Raw genomic sequence first — 22,302 nt, 5'->3', positions numbered from 1 at the left:
AAAAAAAAAAAGACTTTTGCAACTTCAGATCAGCAGTTTTTGTTACAACTTATGAAAATATCTTATTTGTAAACTAAAATTCTATCATTTACTTTGGTCCTTGCTTAGTGTTGCAGGAAAGGGAATGATGAAGGAATTGATCAAAGACATACATCGAGGTATGTTGTCTGCAAGACTTTCCTCCTGTGTTGTTGGAGAAGGAAGTTGTACAGTTGATGAAGAAGAAAACCCTAGGAAAAAAAATAATAAAGTGTCATGTGATGAAGCAGTTGAATGCTGAGCTGCAGAACTAGATATTTTTGTGGCCTCTCCCCCAGAAGTCAAGCAAGATTCTTCATATAAACTTTTCTAAATATCTAATCTGAGATTCCACAATCTTATCTGTAGCAGGCTGAACTTTCCCAAGTACAACTGTAGCCAATAATGATTTGCTTTGAATGGTTAAAGGTCTTTACAAAGAAGTATTAACAAAAGGTATCAGAAAACAAGATTCAGTTCTGTCCTTTGTCTGACTGGGGATTTGAGCCAAAGTCATCTACGTTGCAGGGGAAGACAGTAGTGCCTGAGCACATACAAGTTTTCCTGTCTGTCTTTGATGGAACAACTGCTAAAATTGCCTACAAAAAGGGAAAGACTGCAATAAAGACAGAGTGCCATCCCTCTCAGAATAATACGGAATGAGGGTCATTCAAACTGCTTCAAAATAAAAGAGAAATTAATCTGTGTTCTCCCATATCCCATATAAGCATACTAATATAAAGTAATTTCACATTTTTTTTGTACTATATGTGAGCATCCTTATCTTCTTCTACTCCATGTCCCAAAATCTGTTTGCTTGAACTGCCTACCTGTAAAATGATAATAAAGCTATATTCTCACATTATGAGATGCTGATATTTATGAAACACTCAGACACCACTGTGCTGAAAATCAATGGTTATATTTATACTTTCCTTTTAGTTGTGTAAGTACGTGAGCCCTGTTTCTTAGTTCAAATCCTGTAAGCTGGTGCATATTGACATTGTCTGTAGGGTTGCAGATTCAGAATTTGCCACTGAATGGACTAGAAGTTTGTTCCAGGATCTTGTTTTGGACTTAACTAGTTTGTACAGTGTGCATGACCAAGGAATTAAACAAAAATAAAAGAATAAAAATGTGAATGAATATGAAGGCTTTAGAAAATCATGTAGAGAAGTTTATGAGCCAAGATATTTTTTTATTCGGGTAAGCACTTGAGTATTGTACTTTGAACACTGAAAGATAAATAATAAGGAATCAAAATGCTGAACTATCCAAGCCCTAAGTGATAAAAAGTCATTGTTATAAGCTGGATGTTTAAAGGAAGGGATAATATCAAGTGATAAAGTTACAAACGTGTAAATACGCATAGGTTAGGCAGAAATTAAGATACCTGGCATACTTAATTCTGATGTATGGTGAATGCTGAACATTTGTCCTTGCCACAGTGATTATTTTTTTAGAAGTAAAATCAGCATCAGAACTGGCTTCCAAATCAAATAGATTTCAGGAGGTACCCAGCCTAAAAAGTAAAATTGGATTCACCACTTTCATATGGATGCTTTTCAAAAGAAACAGCTGCAAAGGGATTCCCTGCTTGATGTGTTGTGTTGTCTGACTTGATGAGGTCAGACAGAGATTTGGCAGGCAGACACTTTATCTAGCAGGAAAGTAATTTTTGTCATTTTTGGCCACCTTGTGCCAACCAAGCTAAAATGTGCTGAAACTACATAGGTCTGTCTGAAAAATTATCTTAATTTTGTATTTCCAAGGCTGCAAAAGCCATAACAAGGCACTGCCCTTCTCCAAGACATTAGAACTTTTCAACAGAATTGATACAAAAATTTTAAGATAAATTATCTCTCTCTCTCCATACACACACTTATATATTTGTTAATATCATTCTTAGAAATAACCATACTCTTTTTGTTTGCACTTTCCAACATAATTTGGCCTTGAGCAAAAAGTCAACAAGAAAAATTTCAGTCCAAACAGATGAAGTTGGGCAAAGCTCTAGGCAACTGAAAACCATGCCTAAAAATGGAAAACTTTATATAGGCAGCAGAACGATACACCACCATAATAGCATCATGCCAATAGATGAAGATGGAACAAATGAATTTCTTGTTGACATCATCTTGCTGAAACTGATGAAAGTATGCAAGAGCTTTTTGGCTCATAGACATCAAATGGAACTTTGAAAATAACAAAAACTAATGAAAGAAACTTAACCTTGACATAATCTTAATAATCCCTTGCCTATAATTTCCAGAGCTGTATTTTATATTAGTTCTTTAAGGATAAGCATCAGGAATATCATGCAAATATTCAAAAGACGTTTTTAAAGCAAGGGAAGCATCTTGTTCTTTTTCCTGAATTCTTTAAAATTTGTACTCAGAGATTTTTAAGGAATGGACTTTAAATTGCCATATGTTGTTATCATCAATAAAAGCTGTAACAGCCAGCACCACCTTCTAAAACCAAGAGGAGGCTTAAGAGGAGGCTGTGGTTCTGTGTGATTTAAGTTTTGATTTTAAATTGATTTATTTACGTTCATTTGGGGTTTCCTTTAAGTTGGATATTTCAGTTATCAGAGCTCACAGTGGCAAAATATGTTATTTTCCTAAGTCTAGTAACTTCTAGGATTACATCAGGATCCTTCTTAAGGCCTCTAAAAGCCTTTTTGCCTCAAAAAACCCACTAGAATATTTTGAAGTAGAAACTTTTATCATAGCACATTACAATGTTAAGTTGATCCTTGTCATTATAGATTTCTCACCAAACTTGAATGTTCTGTGGTAAACACTATTGTTGACTACTGTTAGTAGCTGCTTCAGTTCCTACCAAGTATGAGTATAACTTGTTTGCATGGCTTTGGGTTTTTTCTTTGCAGCTATGAAGCAAAATTTGATCAGTGGATCTTCTGGCCAACGATTTTCTTATGCAGAGTTGTAAGATTTGCTATTTTAAATCTAACCAAAGGTTTATTTAGCTAAACAATCTGTCAGATAAATCTCTAGAAGGAAAAATACCTTTTGGTATTTTTAGAATTTCAGTAGTTTTTTTTCTTTGCTTCTGACTATGGTTGACCACGATGTTCATTCATCATTTACCATTTTGGATGAGAACCCCTTTCATCTGTAACTGTCTCTCTAACTGACTATTAACACTTGGCTTCCAGAAATGTCAGCTCCCCATGGATCAATAAATCCACATAACAGTAAATTTTCTGTTTTTTTCATTCTTAGCGGAAAACAGTACTTCATAGTTCTTCCACTTTGCCTGCTGGCAGTTTTAAGTAGAATTACCAGAAGTTTTTTGGTAACAGTGACTTGTTGAGGAATAATAAAGAATTTACATTTACTTCCCAAGAACTGATAGTGGATGCTGACCACAACAGCTCACAGTCACTTCCTCATGTATTTTTGTAGTGGTTTTACCGTGTCTGGCAACCAAGCACCACGCAGCTGCTCACCCACTCCCCCCTCACCCAGAGGGATGGGGAGGAGAATTGGAAAGGAATGTAAAACTCAGGGGTTGAGATAAGAACAATTCAATAGGTAAAGCAAAAGCTGTGCATGCAAGCAAAGCAAAGCAAGAAATTAATTCACCACTTCCCATGGGCAGGCAGGTGCTCAGCCATCCCCAGGGAAGCTGCGCTCCATCGCACGTAATGGTTCCTTGGGAAGGCAAACACCATAATGCTAGATGTCCCCCCCCTTCCTTCTTCTTCCCCTTGGCTTATATATACTCAGCATGACATAAGGTATGGGATATCCCCTTGGCTAGTTCGGGTCACCTGTCCTGGCTGTGTCCCCTTCCAATGTCCCATGCCCCTCCAGCCCTCTCGCTGGCAGGGCCTGAGAAACTGAAAAGTCCTTGACTGAGTATAAACATCACCCAGCAACAATCAAACCTATCGTTATATTATCAGCATTGTTCTCACACCAAATCCAAAACACAGCACTGCACCAGCTACTAAGAAAATTAACTCTATCCCAGCTGAAACCAGAACAATTCTCCTACTTCACTGGAAGCATTTTTCCTGTAGGTTGCTTACCCTTCCCATCTCTCTAATATTTTTTTCCTGAAAAAGCTATCAAGCGTGACTATTACTTTAATCAGAGGCATCTCGCTGATCTGCCAGATGTTAGTTGTTTTTTCCTCATCCTTTTCTTTCAGTGCTTCTAAAAATTGGTCTGTGCATTATAACCATTTGACAGCTGTTTCCACACTGAGATTTGCATCTAGTATTTTTTGGCATTTCTGAAACACAAGTTTGATGATCTATTTGCAACTCAGTCTATAAATTTCTGGCATTACCTGTTTGTGTGACAATTGTACCACTGACCAATGTAAGCAATATTTGTCATAGTAGCTAAATCAACTTTCACCTTGTTTCATAAGGAGAAATACATGCAGGTAGGCAACATCAAATGTTTAACGGAAGTGGCTTAGCATTTTCCTATACTCAGTGATACTGTGATTGCTTACGTTCTACAAGATGTATGGTCATGATAGTAGACTAATTAGTAAAGCTAAATCCAGAAAGAGAAAGGCAGCCTAGAGTATTCATTAGATAATACCCTTTCTGAAACCTAAGCTAACTTTTAACAAAACTATATTTTGTTTTGTAGCTGTTGGCTCTGTGGTATTTGGAGACAAACTATTTCTTCTCAGGGTATTTAAGTGTATTTTTTTTACACTATATGGCTATTCTTACAAGTTGAACAAGCTATGTATTTCCTTGCAAGCTGGGAAATATTCTAACAAGATTCAGCCAGCCCCTGAAGCATGCTTTTAAAAAGTTCCTTTTTTAGGTATGTTTAGGAAAAGACATTGGGAATGTGTTCAGATATGACTATCAATCCTCCATTATGACAATTTTAAAAATAAATGCCTAACTTGACAAAATTTTCATGCATTTCTGGAAAGAGTATTTGGAAGGGTAATCACCAGGTAGTTACAAGTGAGTAATGAAGAATACAAAATACTTGTTTTCTTGAGAATAACTCCTTTAAGAATTTTTTCCCCAAATATATCCCACAATTATTCTCTTATTTCCATGCACCTGCATATTTTTCAGTCCATGGGACTCTGATAAGGATCTTGTTACTCTGAAAAGCGAGGTGGGTTTGTATAAAGACACATAAGGTTCTAGTTAAATGATCCTTAGTTTGCAACACGGATACCTACAAGATTAGAAGCATGTCAGGGAACTCACCTTAGTTACACAGTAAGGAACTGTTTCTGCTGATATATTTGCTTAACAGCTATTAAGTATTTCCAAATAAATAACCTTCTGTAGTTTTCTTTTGCAGTTGCTTTTTCAAGTATGGGACTAAAACAATATATAGGAAGCCAAATAACAATTCAGTAAGTTTATCATAACATATATTAACCATTTTTTACAGAGCAATTGAAAATATTCACTCATAGACCTAATATTTGTTTGTTTCTTACTTTAGTCTCTGTAAGAAGAGCAACACAGTGACTGTCTGCTCTCTGAATAGGATACATCTTTATCATCAAAATAGTCCAAGAAGTGGGAAGGACATATCCCTTTCAGAAGAAGTATTGAGATATTTCATCTAATTCTGCTGTCCCTTTTTGCTTGGGCACAGTAAGAAATTGATGCTGACTTCTACTTTAAGCAAGTGGTAAGCCTTCAGACTTGTGGGAAAAGCATTTCTGGAGATTATTTTGAAGTAATCTTTGCCAGAAAAAAAGTGATCAGAAATCTGAGATGAGCACACAGTTTATCAGGAAAAATACAGTTCATCTGTGTTAAGTTACAGATTTAGAGAGAACAGCCCAGATTTTGAAAAGTTATGACATGTTGTTTGCCTGTAGATTTAACTGACACAACACTATTTTGTTACAGAAGGTAATCAGTGTCATCTAGATGAGTTGGGACCCAGGGATTTGTTCAGTTGGGACTTATTTCTGAAGTAACTCCCTAAAATTATAGGAACTGTAAGTTTGATCTGAATTACTTGTCTTTGAGTTTCTTCCTCTTCAGATCCTTAATGTCCACTGGGCAAAATTGAATATGGTTTCCTACACCAGGCCATCCAAGCTGAATTTTATGGTCATCTGGACCTGCTTAACTTGCTTACATGGGCTACAAGACTGTAGGTGGAGAAGAAGAAGTAGCTTTTGTTGGTGCCAAAGTGGATGGCTTCATGTCTTATCTTGCTCTATGCAGAATGAACAGAATTTGGGGATAAAGATAAAAATAATTTTCCAAATCTATGAACTAAAGTTACTGTGAAAGCAGCGCTGTTCCATGGAAACCTTTAAAAATGAAATTGTTTTGTTTAGCCATGATTTTTCTGGGAAAAACAATAATTATTTATAATCCAGATCAGCTGATGGTGCTCATTAACACTCCTAATTCTTAAATACACTTTCCAGATTACATAACACATAAAGTATATAAAAAGTTGGGAAAATCTTTTTCTTTCTACTGCTGGGAAAGGGATTTGCTTCATCCCATTTTGAATTTGTACCACTTAGTGCGTTGAAATCTCTAAAAATGTGAATTTTTCAAAGTTTGTAATTGTTATTCTACTCAGTCCTGCTACTTTCAGAAACTCTTCAAGAAAGTGACAAATTAATCTTTAAAGCCCTCACTCCTATAAATATCTGTCTGCCCAATATGTAGTGTTAATAATTTATAAGTTTTAGTAATGCATAAAGGCATAAAATATTAGTACAAAAACTTAAGAAGAAAAATACATGAAGTAATATTTTGTTTTAGGAAACATTACACTGTGGGAAATTTGCAATAGTGTTGTTGAAAAATACCATTTGCACTTACCTTTTGTTCATTAAAAGACAATTCTAATGCTTCATGACATTCTGTGACCCTTCTATAGAACTTCACAATTACCTTCAGTTTGGACTGAGGCAAATAGCTGCATTATTTAATACCTAATGTTATTCCTGGCTGAAAAAAGTCTACAGATTTTGAACAATGCATGAATAATAGTTGTGCTAATAACAACGTCTAACTCTTATCTAGCACTTTACATTCGGAGATTTCTTATTTTGCTAAAGTTCTGTAATTTAATTTAATTTTTTTAAAAATACTAAGATTTCATATATATTTGTGTGTATTTATATATGGATTTTTTTCAGGATAAATTGGATTTTAAATAGATAAGGATTTTGAAACAAAAGTAAGTGAGGTATCTTGTCTTAGTTATCAGCAAAGATAAAGAAAATTAATATGATTTGAGTAAAAGGACATATAGAAGACCAAGTTATAACAGAAAGTAAATGATCATGTGAATTCATGGAGCCAGCTACTCCACAGCAACTCTGTGTATGAACTGAGAGTCTATGGGAAAAAAATGCAACTACTTGTTTTGGTTTTCTTTCAGTGAAAAAAGGAATAGCTTAACTCCTGTTTACTGAAGGGAAAACAATGCATCCAATTTACAAAATTTGCATTCCATCTTACTCCACCATAATTTTCTTGCCTGCTCTGGAGATTTGAGTTAAATTCATTTTCTATTGAAAAGGTCATGTAAACTGCAGGAAAACTAGTTGTTTCTGCCTCCCCCTTTCTTGCATATGCATTTATAGAGAGGAATTACTTTTTGTTTGTTTATTTGTTGTTTATTTTTACTTTTAACTTGACACAGCTGTGTAAAAAAAAAAAAGTAGTTTGCTCATAATTTTCATCTCTGTAATTAATAAGCAGAGATGAAAAGGATTGAGATCAGTTGAAGAATATAATAAAATGTTTGTTTAAATTGGATACTTCTAGGAGAAGAAATAAAGATTTGGCAGGAATGAAAGCTTTTCCATCTACATTGTACCATATAATCTAAACTGGTTTTAAGCTTAAAAAGCATGCAAATCACATAGCAAAACTGTAAGAAGGGATCAGCCAGACACAGAAAAAACACTGCCATGTACAGCAGTAGCTTTTAGAAGAGCAGTCTCAGCTCAAAATTCTCCAGCTGCACTGTGGCACAGTGGAAAAACTGATAAAACACACAGTACTCAGGTAATAGCCTTGGTACAGTATATGAAATTGAAGCTTAGTTTTTGAAGTAATATAAGTAAATGTTCTTGGATGATTTTTCCACTGGATAAGGAAATATGATTTAAATAACATCAGCTGTAAAATTCACTTTCAACACAAACATGAGAAGTATTGCTGAAAATATTTAGTTAATATAAAACAATGTTCTTTCTTTTTAAACTCTTGTGGGTGGGATTCATCCTGTCTAACTTTGTGTGTCTACAGTGTGGGTGGGAATATATGAGGGAGGTGTCTAAGTTCTTAGTATGGTCATTGGAGAAATAATCGATTCAGTGAGTGGCATCAAGGGCTGAATAAACACTCAGCCAATCAAATACAACAAAAGTCTGTTTTCAGATGAGCCAAAAATCTCTCCAGACAACCATATGATTAGGCCTCCACTCAGTGCAATGGAAGTGTAGTTATGAAGTCACACATTATTATCTAAGTGCAGATGTCTAAATTTAGAAGAGAATAATCTGATCAGTTACCTTTTCCCCGCAATTCATTAAATGATACAGAATTATTTTGTTAATTTCTCTATTTTGGCTCTAATAAATGTAGTAATTATTTCACAGATGTAAATACAAGTCATTGTTTTGAACAGTATCTCATATATAAAGATAAGGACTTACAAGAGAATGATTTATGGCAGAGAGAAAAAAGTTAAAATAATGTGTCTGACTTTTATTGTTTATGTTTAAGCTGATTTGTTTTTTTGGAGTATGGGTTTGTTTGTTCCTGTCTGTTTGGGTTTTTTTGTTGTGGTGGTTTGTTTGGTTGGTTGTTTTGGGGTTTTTTTTGTGGGATTTTTTTGTTTGGTTGGTTGTTTTTAATAGAAAAATAAGGATGGGAGAATGTGCATAGATGAGAAAGTGGGAAAACCAAAACAATTAGTAGAGTAATTAATACACTTTTTCTACTCTGCTGTTACTGAAAGGGGCCAATGGAGATGGATTATTTACTGTATTGTTTCACTAAAGTAGTATATTAATTCTAGAGCACTATAAGCTTTCAACAGAAAGAATATAATAAAATTTATTCAACTGAAATTTGTTGCCACCTGTGGTCTCTATGATAGCAAAATGTTTCCATGGAAAACATTTAAACATTCGGGGGGAGGGGGAAGAAAAAAAGTTACTGTTTGAAAAAAACAAAATGTTTTCGTTTGTAAAAGTTTCATTACATACAAGTTCTCTGGAAATCATAGTTGAAGAAATACTACATACAATTAGGATTACAGTTTTCACTTAGTTTTATGATAATTTTTTTGCATTTCCAGTATTTTAAACATATGTCATTAAGGTATAAAAATGAATTTTAAATATAGTAAAATGCTAGTCATTTGCTTGAATAAATATTTTTTAATAAGGTGATTGGAGAGCATAGAAAGATTTAATGTAAAGATATATATGCCTTGAAAAGCAATGGTAATAGTTACTCAAGGTAAAGCTACGATTATCGATGTATCATAACATAATTTTTTTTTATGAATATTGATTTGATAGAGGCAAATTGCTGCTGGGAGCAACTGGTTCTGAATTAGTTCCCAAGCTAAGTAACTTGGGAAGTCACAGTCCAGGGTTCATCTTTCTGAAGATTTTATTTATTATCTTTACTTATGTAAAGAGTTCATTAGAAAGAATTTTACATTGAAATATGGTAACTTTTTAGCCTCCTTTAATGCAGTCATGCAAGTTTTTAACTACCAGACATAAAACTGCTTAATTCTGCAGATATTAATGGATTCATATGTTATAATGCCAGAAGAAACACTATAATCGAGTCTCATATTGTGGCACAATGCAGGACTTCAGTGAGTGAAGTAGTAACTCCTGTCTAAGTAAATGTGATTGAAATGGAATGTATTAAAGCATACATTTTTTAAATACAATCTTGACTTTAAATAGTGAGTGTTACAGAATTAATGACAAACCTTCATAGGTTGCCTCAATAAAAATAGCTTTTGAAAATGCGCAGCGCGTTGATTTTGTCTTGTTTTAGCCACCTATTCAGAATGTCATATGGAGCCTAATATGGAGTCAAATTATCGTATTTTGTTATCTTTATGAATAATATTTGAAATCTCATAAAACCATTACAGGAGATAGTAGGACAAGATGTGTTTACAGTACACCCACTGTAATTTGTATTAATTATATTAGTGTACATTTGATCTTCGTAACTACAGTTAATGCAAATTAGTATGGATTTATGATATCAGCTCTTCTGATAATTTGACTGGACTAGATAAGTAACTGCCAGGGCAGAATTGTTTGAATCACATTGTAAAATCCTAAGAAGTATTAGCAGAGAATTAGAACATGATTAGAGCATTAGTTTCTGCTTTTTAAAAAATCTTACAAGGCTTCCAAGACTACACAACTTAAAAAGTGTCTAGAAATTTTAGTCTAATAGTGCTTTAGAAATTTTTAGGTATGGTCTACATAGGTAAGTTAAAATATATCTATACCTCTATAGTTGCAATCACTTTTATCCTAAGCCAAGATACTATCTATTCCATTGGTACTTTTGACTTCTTTAATTCCCTTTTTTTTTTTTTTTTTTTTTTGGGGGGGGGGGGCGGGGAGGGTGGGAGGGGGATCTATATAACGCTATTGACCAAATTATAGAAAATGTAGTTATATTCAAGTGTTTTGAATGAATTGCATCCTATTATTTCATTTTTTGTGAGATTTCTTCTTGTAAGACACTTTTTGTGTATGTATGCACATTTGCAAATAAGTGTGGGCAAACAAATCAATGTCCATGAGTATGTCTACATACAAGTTGTTATGTAAAACTAAAAATAAAATAAAATAAAATGAAGTTTAGGGCACATTTGCACCTGAAAAGTATGACTTTTTCAAGATTCCTTTTGCAAGAAGAATCATAAACTTTTAGTTTTGTAATTAATTCCTACTTATCTGTATTAAATTTATATCCAAAATAGAATTTGCCATATTTTTAAAAATTAATATTTTAATTAGTATCACATATCTGGGGTGGGTTGGTGTTATTTATAATTTTACAAGTTAAGGAATTCAGTGGTAAGCATCATTTAAGAGCTCCAATACACCAATTTTCTCTGAAGTCTCTGAGGAAAAATCAGATTTTCACCTCCTAGTCTAGTTTTCAAAACTATCTTTTGAAAGTCCTCAGAAAGTTAATTTTAGATGTTTGGAAATCTAGTCAGCTAAAATGACTTAACTTACCCTGGTTCATATTTTATTTTTCAGAACGTGATTTTGAGTTCATTGTTCAATTAGTGATTTAGAAGTCAGCAGCATTATGATATGAAATGTTTCTAATTTGATCAAATTACTCAAATGGCTAGTCTGTTTGTTTCTGACAACAGTGATTAACTGGTATAGTGACTGCTAGAACAAAATTTCCTAGTGTTAGTATTCCATCTTAATTTATAACTAATTTTCTATCAATAGTTTTATCAGTAAATCTTTTTGTGTATATGTAACTCAAAAAAATCTTAATGAGTAACTGAAGATATTAAACTGTATGGCCTAGATCTGTCTAAAACGGGCAGTATCTATCAGATGATCCCTTTGATTTTGTTTCCCTTGAACAAAAAGCTGCTGTCGAAGGTGAAAAAATGCTTTCCTTTTCTAATGGAATTTCTTTTCATTTCTCCCATTGTCATGGTTTTACAAGCAAGCAGTTTCACATTTTATTACAAAATAGGTTGAGGCAGGTGCCTAGAAGAGGGAGAGAATGGTGTACTCCATTTCCTTGTGCCGTACATTAAGATTTTAAAGAGCATATGTGCCTGGGCTTCTGCTGAATTTAAAAAAAAAAAAAAAAAAAAAAAAAAAAAAAAAAAAAAAGTCAAACTTTAGCTGACAGGTAAGTAATCATTGTATAAACACTCTTTTGCTCTACTGAAGTTTAACCTCTCTATTCAGTCTGATTTCTGCATTTTTACATATAGTAGAGTGGGTTTTGTTAGCAACTAATATAGTAAAAACCATACTGTAAGTGAGAAAAGTCAAATAAAGACCTACATTTTCAGAGTGAAAAAACAAGTCATTGACTTACATACTGTTTTGATACAGAGTAAGTCAATATTATTGTTTTGCTACAGAATAAGGCACTATGTAATAGAATGTTTTGTTTCCTTGTTATTTACTGTTACTGTTGCATTATCAGTAGCTGTTACATTGTAGTCTTTCTGTTGCTGTAGGGCCAGATGTTTTAAGCATCTTCTAACTACTCCAGCTTTTTCAAGTACAGCTTTGTCTTTTAAAAGTACAGTATAATTAGTTACATGGATAAGCTGACTGTTGGTTTAAATGCCTTCAAGTAGAGGTGATATTAATACCAACACAAAGTGGAATTAAGGGTGCATTGTCCACATTTGCTGCATTGCATCCCTAATATTGTTGGAAAATAAGGACTAATGAAGATGCTCCTGAGTGAGTGCCAAAAAAAAGAAAAATATGAGAGTTTCAAAAAATGAGTCCAAAGAGTCTGAGATTCATGTCTATGAAGACTTTTTCTTTCATTTCTCTATATTATTCTGAAATCAGGACTGTTGCTTGTAAGTCGTGTAAAACCATTCTCCAAAATGCATGCCAATGAATAATTTATTCCCAATTTGGTATACTCCCAGGAGACATTCAAAGCACCCACATGGTATATACTACTTAGTAGTGACCTGAATGAGTGGTCTGAAGTATTTCTGTGTGCTACTGCCATACCATTTCTGTTTATGTAACATTTTAATTTCTGTATCATAAATACTCTAGAAATTACTATTTTAATTTGCTTTATTTTTCTCTTTGTTCCTCAATAATCCTTTTCTTTTCCAGGCTAATTTAAGGACATCTATAGAATGCTACATGCAAATTCCTTGCTTCAAAATTAAAATTTCTAGAGTTATAGCCATTGTGTACTTACACAGCCACCTGACATGCTATGTACTGTGTCCACTCTGTAACAATTTATGCTTATGTAAATTGGAATGTACAATAGTTGATGCCTTTTATGATACATCACTTCATGAATTTTATTTTCTAGGTCAAATATAATTGAAGAAATATCTTAGGCTTGCTATACTGACTACATACCACACAGGATAACTGCACAATGAAGTAATGTTAATTTAGAGACAATATTATAAGAGGAATCCTAGTCTTTTCATAGGTGAAAAGTCATGTTAGGGCTACTACTAGAAACTACTTTGAAACAAGTAATACCCTGCATTCACAAAATTTGGTAAGAACACCATCTAGGGTAGTACAGTCTTAGATCTTTTTATGCTGGCAGTGTGTGGACGTAATTTCTGTAACACTTTACTTATACGTTTAGTAGAGATCATACTCTGGTAAGTTTACAGCTCCTGGACCAGTTCCACAACCATTGTGAAAATTCAAGAATTGAAATACACAATTTTTATTTCACTTTGTATCATCTATATTAAATATACATATAGACAGCAGCTAGTTAATATTTGATAGAAGGGAAAAAACCCTAAATGTTCATTTTATTATCAATATACATGATTTTTAGTTTCCTCTTTGAAGATATTTCTCAATAAAACAAACAGTGAGTTTGACAAAGTCTTTCCCTTTTTGTGCTTTCGTTGTTTTGGGGGAATATTAGATCGTGCTTGCAGATGGAGAAGAATAGAGGATGAGAAAATATTCTACATTGAGAAAACTTTATAACTTTGTGCAGTGTTTGGTGATGGAGAAAGAAACTGAAGCTTGTCTAACTCAGTGCATTCAAGATAGATTTAGGGAAATATCTTTCAAAAGAGAGATAAAAATAATCATGTGTATATATGCCTACAATGTTAATGTACCTGTGCTGTAGAAGAAAAAAAAAAAAAAAAAAAAAAGTGGAAGAGAAGGGAATGTTACTAGTGATATTCAAAATCCTTTAGATATACATAAGAAACTGTAAATTTAAGACACATCAGAAATTAGAGAATATGGCCTCATGTGTCTTTTAGTGTAGAGAATCTACTCATGAAGTAATGAGTAAATAGACCTACAGGAAGATCAGATAATAGTAAGATTTGCTGTATGTAATGATTCCACTATTTTCTTCAAAGGTTTTTGTTCAAAAGTTGAGTTTTATGAAAATATATTAGCAAGGCTGCAAGGTACCATCATTATATATATAGCACTAAGAATCTTTAATTCCTTTGGAAAGGAATACTCAGGATTTAAAAAGGCAGAAGTTTATGGGAAGGTATCCACAAGTATATGTTGACAAGGTACTACTTTGTTTCATTACACAGCACTGTGTAATCTTTCCCATAGAAGGCTTTGTACATAGTTACAAATCAAAATATTTTTAAAGGCTGAAATATCACAACTGTCTGTGCTTTGTAATATAAATAACTATCAGCAAAAATCAGGAAAATGTATAAAGTGTAATATTACTATTGGCACTTTATAAACACATTATATTGGCACTTTTGAGGATGGGGCAGTATAAGATGATCAGCTGTTTGGTAAAATAATCTCTTTGAAAATCCATTTTCATTGAATGCCCAGCAAGTCTACTGTCTTTTTTTCTCAAGAATTTCTGTGCTTTCTTCTGTCCTTATTCATGTTCCTGTTTCATTTTTCTCTTTTAAAACAACTTGTGAGGTTTTATAATACTTGATTATTTAGTTTTAGATTTCCAGTGGGTCCAACTTTCCAATTTCCAACTGCCTTCCATCATTCTACTTTGAGTGTCAGGCTGAAATTGCTCTGAGGGTTCAAGGCATGTGTACTACCAGGACAGAATATCAGGGAGAGGTATTAAGAAGTTTGGGCTGTTTTTCCTATCCTGAATATTTTATGTATATTTTGGCTGTCCTTGTAGTCATCCACATGAAATGGCAGTGTGAAAGCAGGGATAGAAATGGACTTTCTTTTTACTGAACCATTCACAATTTTGCCTATCAAGTTTAGCAGGCAAAAATCATGCTTCAAAATAAATTCAAAATTATACTTCAAAATTATAATTTTTCTTTCGTTAAGTTGTTGCTAATCTTCCTTATTTCAACAGGTCTGCTATGTACGTGCACTGCACCATGTGATTGACAACTTACCTGACTATATGGCAGTACTAAAATGTAGTATAGAGAGACCTGAGTTACATTTGACTGGATTCCTCCACTTCTAACTGCAGCCTATACAGAGCATTTTCAGTTTGGCAGTAGCTGCAAATCATAAACCCTTCCTCCCTCTTCCCCACCCCCCCACCTCCCCACCCCCAAAAAGAAAAAGTTCTTGCATTGTAATTTGTATTTCAACAGCTATCCTATGACTGGAACCCAAACAATTTGATTTAAAACTTAACAAACTATCCCCCAGTGCTACACTAGCAACATTCATTTATCTGTAATGTTAATGAACCTAAAAATTAATGTTATGAATTCTCTGGTTCTGCTTTAAAAAAGTTTGGTTGTTAGGCTGACGTCTCACATCTGTGCAAAGAAAATACTGTTCCACACCTGCAACATCTCTGTAAGTATGGGAAGAGATGTCTGGTTTTCTTAGTAAGCAAAGATGTCATAATTTCTGCACATTAACAAAGCCTTTGTTCTTTTCTTCTCAAGCTCAGCTTCTTGCTGTGCACATATAAATTATATCTCCTCTTCCTTACTTAGCACTAGAATGCTCACTGTAGACTTCTGTGTGACAATGATTCAACTGGCCACATACTTGATTCCGATAACAGAAGTAAGAGTGCTGGCAACCATATGACACAAAAACCCCATAAAAAATCCAGAGCCTTCCCAGTGTCACTATAGCGAGGTTTCTACATAGCTTTTGGCCTCTACTTTTAAAGTGAGTGGAAAATGTTTGGTACTGATGAATCATCCACTTTAGAGGAAAGTACTATGTATGTTTGCCATAGTTCTGATAATAGGTAAGCTTATTTTATTTTATCTTTCTGTTATTGGAAATATTATTTCCACTCTTCTGTTTGTGTGATAGTTATAAAGCATATTTTATGTTTATCTTTAATTACTTTCAAAGGAAAGAACAGAGCTATTAGCTCTGTTTCAGGTTTTGATATTTGAGTGTTCAAGAAAACAAGGAAACATGAGCAGAATAATTTCTTTTATTCCTATTTACAAAACCACAGCCTCTTTTTCCTTCAAAATTTATTTTATTACTTTTCCCTGGGATTAAGTGTTCATTATTGAAGAAAAGATGTTTAACATTGCTAAACCCAATTACAAAAAAATTTTGAAAATGTGCTTTAAGCATCAAATAACTTTCCAATGACATTTTGATGGTCTTATATTGTTTATCCTTTTTAAAAAAAGTTTTTATTAAGTCTCTATTTTTTATTTCTTTAATTATCTTGCAACATGTTTCTTTTTTCAAATAGTCTAAACAGTGATGAGATCAACTTGATTTTGATATTAGCTTTTCAAATATTGACTTAAATGACTGGCTTGGCTCATTTATCATTCCTACCCTCAAAACATTTATAAAAACTCCAAAAGCTGCACTGAAGACCTTTAGTTGGGATTTGAGAGAGATTCCATTTTGCCAGAGAGGAAAGTATAAGCCCATGTTGTAATGTAGTCTTAACAATCACTCTTTTCATACTTCCTCTGTACTGCTCAAAATACTTTTGTTGTTGATTCTGAAGCTCTACACTAAGCTGTGGGGCTTGCTAATAAAGGACAGGTTTGCCATGGTTTTGTAGTATAGTAGAAGGCTGCACTTGATAGAAGATAATGAATTCCTGATATGTCTGGAGAGGTCACCTCTTGTCTTACCTGCTTTGGCATAAAAATATGTAAGAGTACTGATTCTGTCATTGTAAGACTGAGATTTTACAGGTGTAAATGCATATAATTCTAGAAGTGATTCTAGAGTTCCATGCTCTACTACATATTGATAATTCTTAGGTAATTGTCACAATGTCAGTTGCTCCAACTGTTCTGCAGTCATTCCAGATTTACAGAGAAGTGTGTTAAATTTAAATGATATGGAAATATTTTTGCATAACTCAAGACAAACATGACAATACTACTTCTGTATAGTGTAAAAAAAAAAGTCCCAGATTTTGTGGTGAAGCTTTACTGAAAACTCCTCTGTGCACCATTTCATAGGAACATGCAATGTCCACCCACTTTTCAACATGGCCAGCAAGACTATAGTGTTGTTAAAGACTGATATGTTTTCCATATGTAAAACAATTGTATATTAACAATATAAATTAAATATAATACTACAAAGTATATGTATATGTATTTCTGTAGTTCTAGTTCTATTGTTTCTATCCACTAGTTAGATAGAAGGTCTTAAGGTCATTAAGACAATAAGACCTGATCAGGCTGTACCGCTACCCTGACCAAATACAGCAGTATGCTTTCCTCTTCCTGTAGTCTCTGGTTCTTTTCTAGCTTCCATTATCAGTCAAAGTTCACTTAAAAAAACCTGACTTCTTCTTGGTGTAGCATTACCTTTAGGATTACTCTTGATTTAGTCTCATAATTTTATTTCTGCAAAATGGTAATGGTTTGAAAGACGGAGGTAGTATAAAATTTGTCCCTTCCCACACACCTGCAAGTATGGAACGAGACTTGGAACTGAGTGCCTGGAATGGAGTCAGCTTTCTTCATAGCAGCTTGTATGATGCTGTGCTTTGCCTTTGTGGCTAGTAGTGTTAATAACACACCAGCCCTTTATCTATTGCTGAGCAGTACTTGCATAGCATCAAGGCTTTCTCTCTCCACCTCATGACCCATCAAAATAAGTAGGCTAGGGGTGGGTAAGAATTTGGGAGGGGACATCGTTGAGATTGCTAACCCAGTCTGTCTGAAGGGATATTCCATACTGTATACTGTCATGCTCAGCAATAAAAAGTGCAGGGGAAGGATTTAAAGAGCTTAAAGAAAGCAGTAGGAAGAGGGGAAGTTTGTGGTTGTGGTCGTTGTCTTCCCAAGCAACTGTTATGCATGCTGAGGCCCTGCTCCCTAGCTGGCCATTTGCCTACTGATGGCAAGCACTGAAAGAATTCCCTTTTCTGCTTTGGTTTCTTGTGCAGCTTTTGCTTCCCTTATTAAACTGTCATTATCTTGATCCACAAGTCTTTTTGCCTTCCATTTTTTCCTCATCCTGCAGAAGACAGGAGTGAGCAAGATGCAAGTGTGGGTGCTGGCAGGGATCAACCCATCACAGACTTTAAATAGGCAGACAATGAGACTGCATATATGTAAATACACATACACACATATGTATAAATGGATTGGTGTTGAGTTCTGTTTATTAAAGACAGTTTTTGCAATAGGTTGCCATTAATATAGAATGAAGCAAATCCTATCACAAGTTGAAATGCATAGATATAAGAACACATTTTTTCCATCTGGAAAAAAACCATAAAAATATCTACAGACCTCACTTCTCTGCATGAAAACTCCATGACTAGGAAAAAGCACTTGTTCACACTGTGTTTATGAGGCTTAGATCAACATCTTTTAAGTAGCTAAAGAATATCCCACAACTTTTGGAAACAGAAATCCAACGGAAGTTTCCTATGGGGATTATCTTAAAACAAGAGGTAGGAGATAAACTAATTAAACAAATCAGAAAAGACTCAAAAGGCCAGACCACATACTCTCCAACCATCAGTAAAACATGTATATCTTAAAGTATTTATGCACATATACTTGAATTTATTATACTGCCAAAAATGTTTCTATTGCATTTGTTCTTTTGGGTTAATAAAATGGAAATTTGGAGGAGAGCTGAAACTCATATAACATATCTGTCAAAACATTCATTACAAACAAAACTTTTCACACTTTTTAACAGTAGATGTTATTTTCTGCATGTTTTGATGTCAGCATGATTATCTTTGTCATTCCTAGTTTGTAAGTACTCTTCTTGCTTAATTTGACAGCATTCATTCTCCTTCTGTAACTTCTTAAATGTGTATTTCTTCAGAAAATCTAGCATTCCATTGTCAAGTGTATTTTCACTCTACTAAGTAAATCACTGACCTTTTCTAGATTGTCTGCATTGTCCCTTATTTGACATGATCAAGACTATGCAATTTATTGCTAGTCTTTTATTTCATTGTAACGTGTAGGTACTGTATAAGAATTAAAGTACAGTTTATGCTGTAAATTTAATTTTTCTCCTACAAGTTTATTCATGATGTACACTTTTTTTAACCCCCCCATCTTAATTTCTTTTGTTTAATTAAGAAGTCATTAATGGAGCGAGATAAATAAATATGAAAATTATTAGTTTATCTAATCATTATTATTAGAAAGGTCGATCAAGTAAGATCCATAAGATGTCCCCTATATATGAGTTGCTTAACTGAAAACCTAGCACTGAAATAGCTCCAATATTTTCTAAGTGTTTTAGTTTGGGACATTATACCTTAAAGTTATATGGTACTGAAAAGTACAAAGTTGGACTGAAAAGGTATTTTTCAGAGGAAAATATCTACATAGCTAGGTGTGTGGTAGATCATGATTAGAACTTTGCATGTAAGTAAGTCAGAGTAAAACACCAGTAATGAGCGACTGTAATACCATGTGTTAAAAAGAAAACATAGGCAAACATTGTTTGAGCTCAGGCAAATGTATTTTTGAGCTTTATTTGACAAAATGGATCAGCACAGCTTAAAGCAGTATGAGAGGAGTTCTGAAATGGCACCTGCCTACTTATCCATTTGTAATATTGACAGAACATAGATTTGTAGTATGCAGAGTTGACAATTTCCAACCGGATGTTGAAGCACTGATCTACATGACAGGAATTGTGATCATTAGTTGCCATGCTTGAAAAGGATGCGGACAGATTCAATGTGGGTAGGTGCAATCAGTCCTGAAATTAATGCATAAATGGAAGAGACACTTTTTCATTATTGCCTGCTTTGGGCAAAACAGTGGGTGCAGTACTGTCAGAGTTCAGACTGATAGATATTGATACAAATCATTTTTATATGATCTGCCTATTTATTAGAATTGCTTTTCTGCTCTCTGTATGTAAGTCCATGATGCATTACATTCTGAACTTCCCAATGTTCAGATTGCTATTCTCATTGCAAGAAATAATGAAATGGATTCATTACTTTATTCTTAAAATATTCTGATTTATTTTAGGAGATAACCTCTTCAATGATTTCATATACCCTTTTGTTGTCTAGTTCATTTATTTTAGTGTAGAAGGGAACCCATTATACATATTTTGAAGACAAAAAAAATTCAATAAATATTTCAAGAGTCTGAGAGTACACAAAGAGAAACAGGGAAAAGGACCTGAGATCCAAAGGTGTTTTCAGCATCAGCAAAACTCAGGACTGTTTACGTCATGACAAACACAGAAGAATACAAGCAACTGTTTCTTGACTAAGCATCTATAAAACAGAAGCATTTTTTGGTGTAGTTTTTTATTTTCTTTCAAAACTATGTTTTGCAAGACAAAATTCTCTCACTTCGAATCCAGAAGTGCAAAGCTGAAACAAATAATAATCTATCGGAACCTCAATTTTTGGAGATGTGGGCGTTCTTTTTCATGTATTTATCTTTTTAATTCAGCAGATGAAACTCAAAAACTTGAGTGCTGAAAGAAACTACTGTGAGTTCTCTGAACACAAAGATATTAAAAGGAAATTAACACTGCTACAATGATACAAACAATCTGACTAATAAAGATTTATTAGTCTAGGGCTGTAGTGCAGTTCTGGGCTTCAGGCCAGTACCTCTTTAGAGAGTTTTACTTGTGAAGAAAAAGAAGAAAGTATATCCTTCACTGCTAGTTTTAAAAACAAATAGAACTATTTTGAAGGTGAATATAGGATAAGAACACTAAAGTAGCAGCAGGAGGACAAAACACTGGTAAGATATACAAACACAAATGTATCATTAGTGTAAATCTGAAAACATCATATTTTTCAGTATTTTCAGCTGGGCTTAGGTGCTTATGCACATAAGAACTTTGCCTTCACCTCTACAGCATACTTTATTTTTGAGAATTGCACATGATTTTCTTCCAGTTTCTTCCTATGCCTTATTTAAAATGTACAATACTGTGGTTATTACACCTTACCTCTCTGGTTTCTATGATACATGCTTCTTCCATCCTATCATCTTACTTCTGTAGGGACTAAGCTTTTTATCTTTTTTGTTGTTTGCTTAGAGTATGTGACAGGTAAAGGTGTTCTTCTCTGTACTAACTTAATTAAATAAATACCTGCTTATACATGCGTCCTCAAAATGATAATTTCAGCTGTTAAGGTTTTTTCTGCTGTATGTTTTGAGCTAATTATTTTTTATGATCTGTTCTTTTCCTAGTGTACAATGTTTCTCTGTTCTCTATAGGAGTCCACAAGCTCTGTATTTTCAGTACAGCCTGAAGCAAACAGCCTGAGCTCTTACATTCACCTATGGTGGCACAAGACTGAACTGCGATACCAGCTTAGATTACCGCAGCCCATACAGATTTGTTGATGCACTGCAGTGCCTGGGCTAATGAGACTTGAGTCTCAGCTAGTGTAGTTAGATGAAGGACTGTACAAATATAGTTGTACTGCTTCTAAATCCAAGACTGACTAACTCAACACTGGCTTGATTATCTCTAATGATGTTCTACATTGTTTATGGACTTATATTACAGTTTATACTAAAGAATACTTCTAAGGCAGTTAACGTTGGGCTGTGTAGCACCAGCTAGCCTCTATGTTGTATGGGTAGCAGTAATGGGGCAAGTGCTTTTCATGACCCACCTTACCTCTGATCAGCTCCTACTTCATACATATATGGAAAAGATCATCAGCAGCTGCTAACATCGTGCTGTTCTCCACTGTGCAATACACTGGGCAGCCTCAGAAGTTAAGCAGAAGAAATATAGTGTCAGAAGGATGATTAGACCAATAAAATGCAGATCCTTTACTTTAATTTTGTATACTCACCCTCATATTGCTGACCTAGGAATAAAAGTCCCTTGATTGGGTGACTAGGAACGCCATTCACATTGATGAGAATAATACATTACAGTGATGAGGGCAATTTAGGAATATTTTCTTTCTGTGAAATATTTCTTTGTCTTATGACTTCTGCCAGGAAGCCACTATTTGCTTGATACATTATTAATGTATTAAGAAAAACCAAACAGCTATATTCTAGGCTGAGAATGAGTTAAAAAAATGTAAGTCAAAAAGAAGGACAATAATGACACTGATCCAGGGAACATGGTAGTCTATTTGAAAGAAACATTGGTTCTGCTTTTGAACATTTTCCAAAGGTGCAA

At 34.0% G+C, this 22,302-nt stretch overlaps 1 long non-coding RNA gene across 4 annotated transcripts in view; it reads left to right on the top strand.

The window, feature by feature from the left end:
• LOC308061425 overlaps positions 1-22,302 on the top strand; it is a 57,772-nt gene that overhangs the window by 18,189 nt on the left and 17,281 nt on the right. For 3 of the 4 annotated variants that reach the window (XR_013927223.1, XR_013927224.1, XR_013927226.1), the window contains one exon: positions 1-22,302. This exon is cut by the window's left edge and continues 8,637 nt beyond it; it is cut by the window's right edge and continues 17,281 nt beyond it. This is a non-coding gene — a long non-coding RNA (uncharacterized lncRNA). The other variant, XR_013927225.1, reaches the window with a different exon arrangement.

Source organism: Falco punctatus (assembly GCF_963210335.1).
Source record: "Falco punctatus genome assembly, chromosome: 3".
Lineage (NCBI taxonomy): Eukaryota > Metazoa > Chordata > Aves > Falconiformes > Falconidae > Falco > Falco punctatus.
Note: the sequence above shows the minus strand (reverse complement) of the source record. Positions and strands in the feature narration are given on the sequence as shown.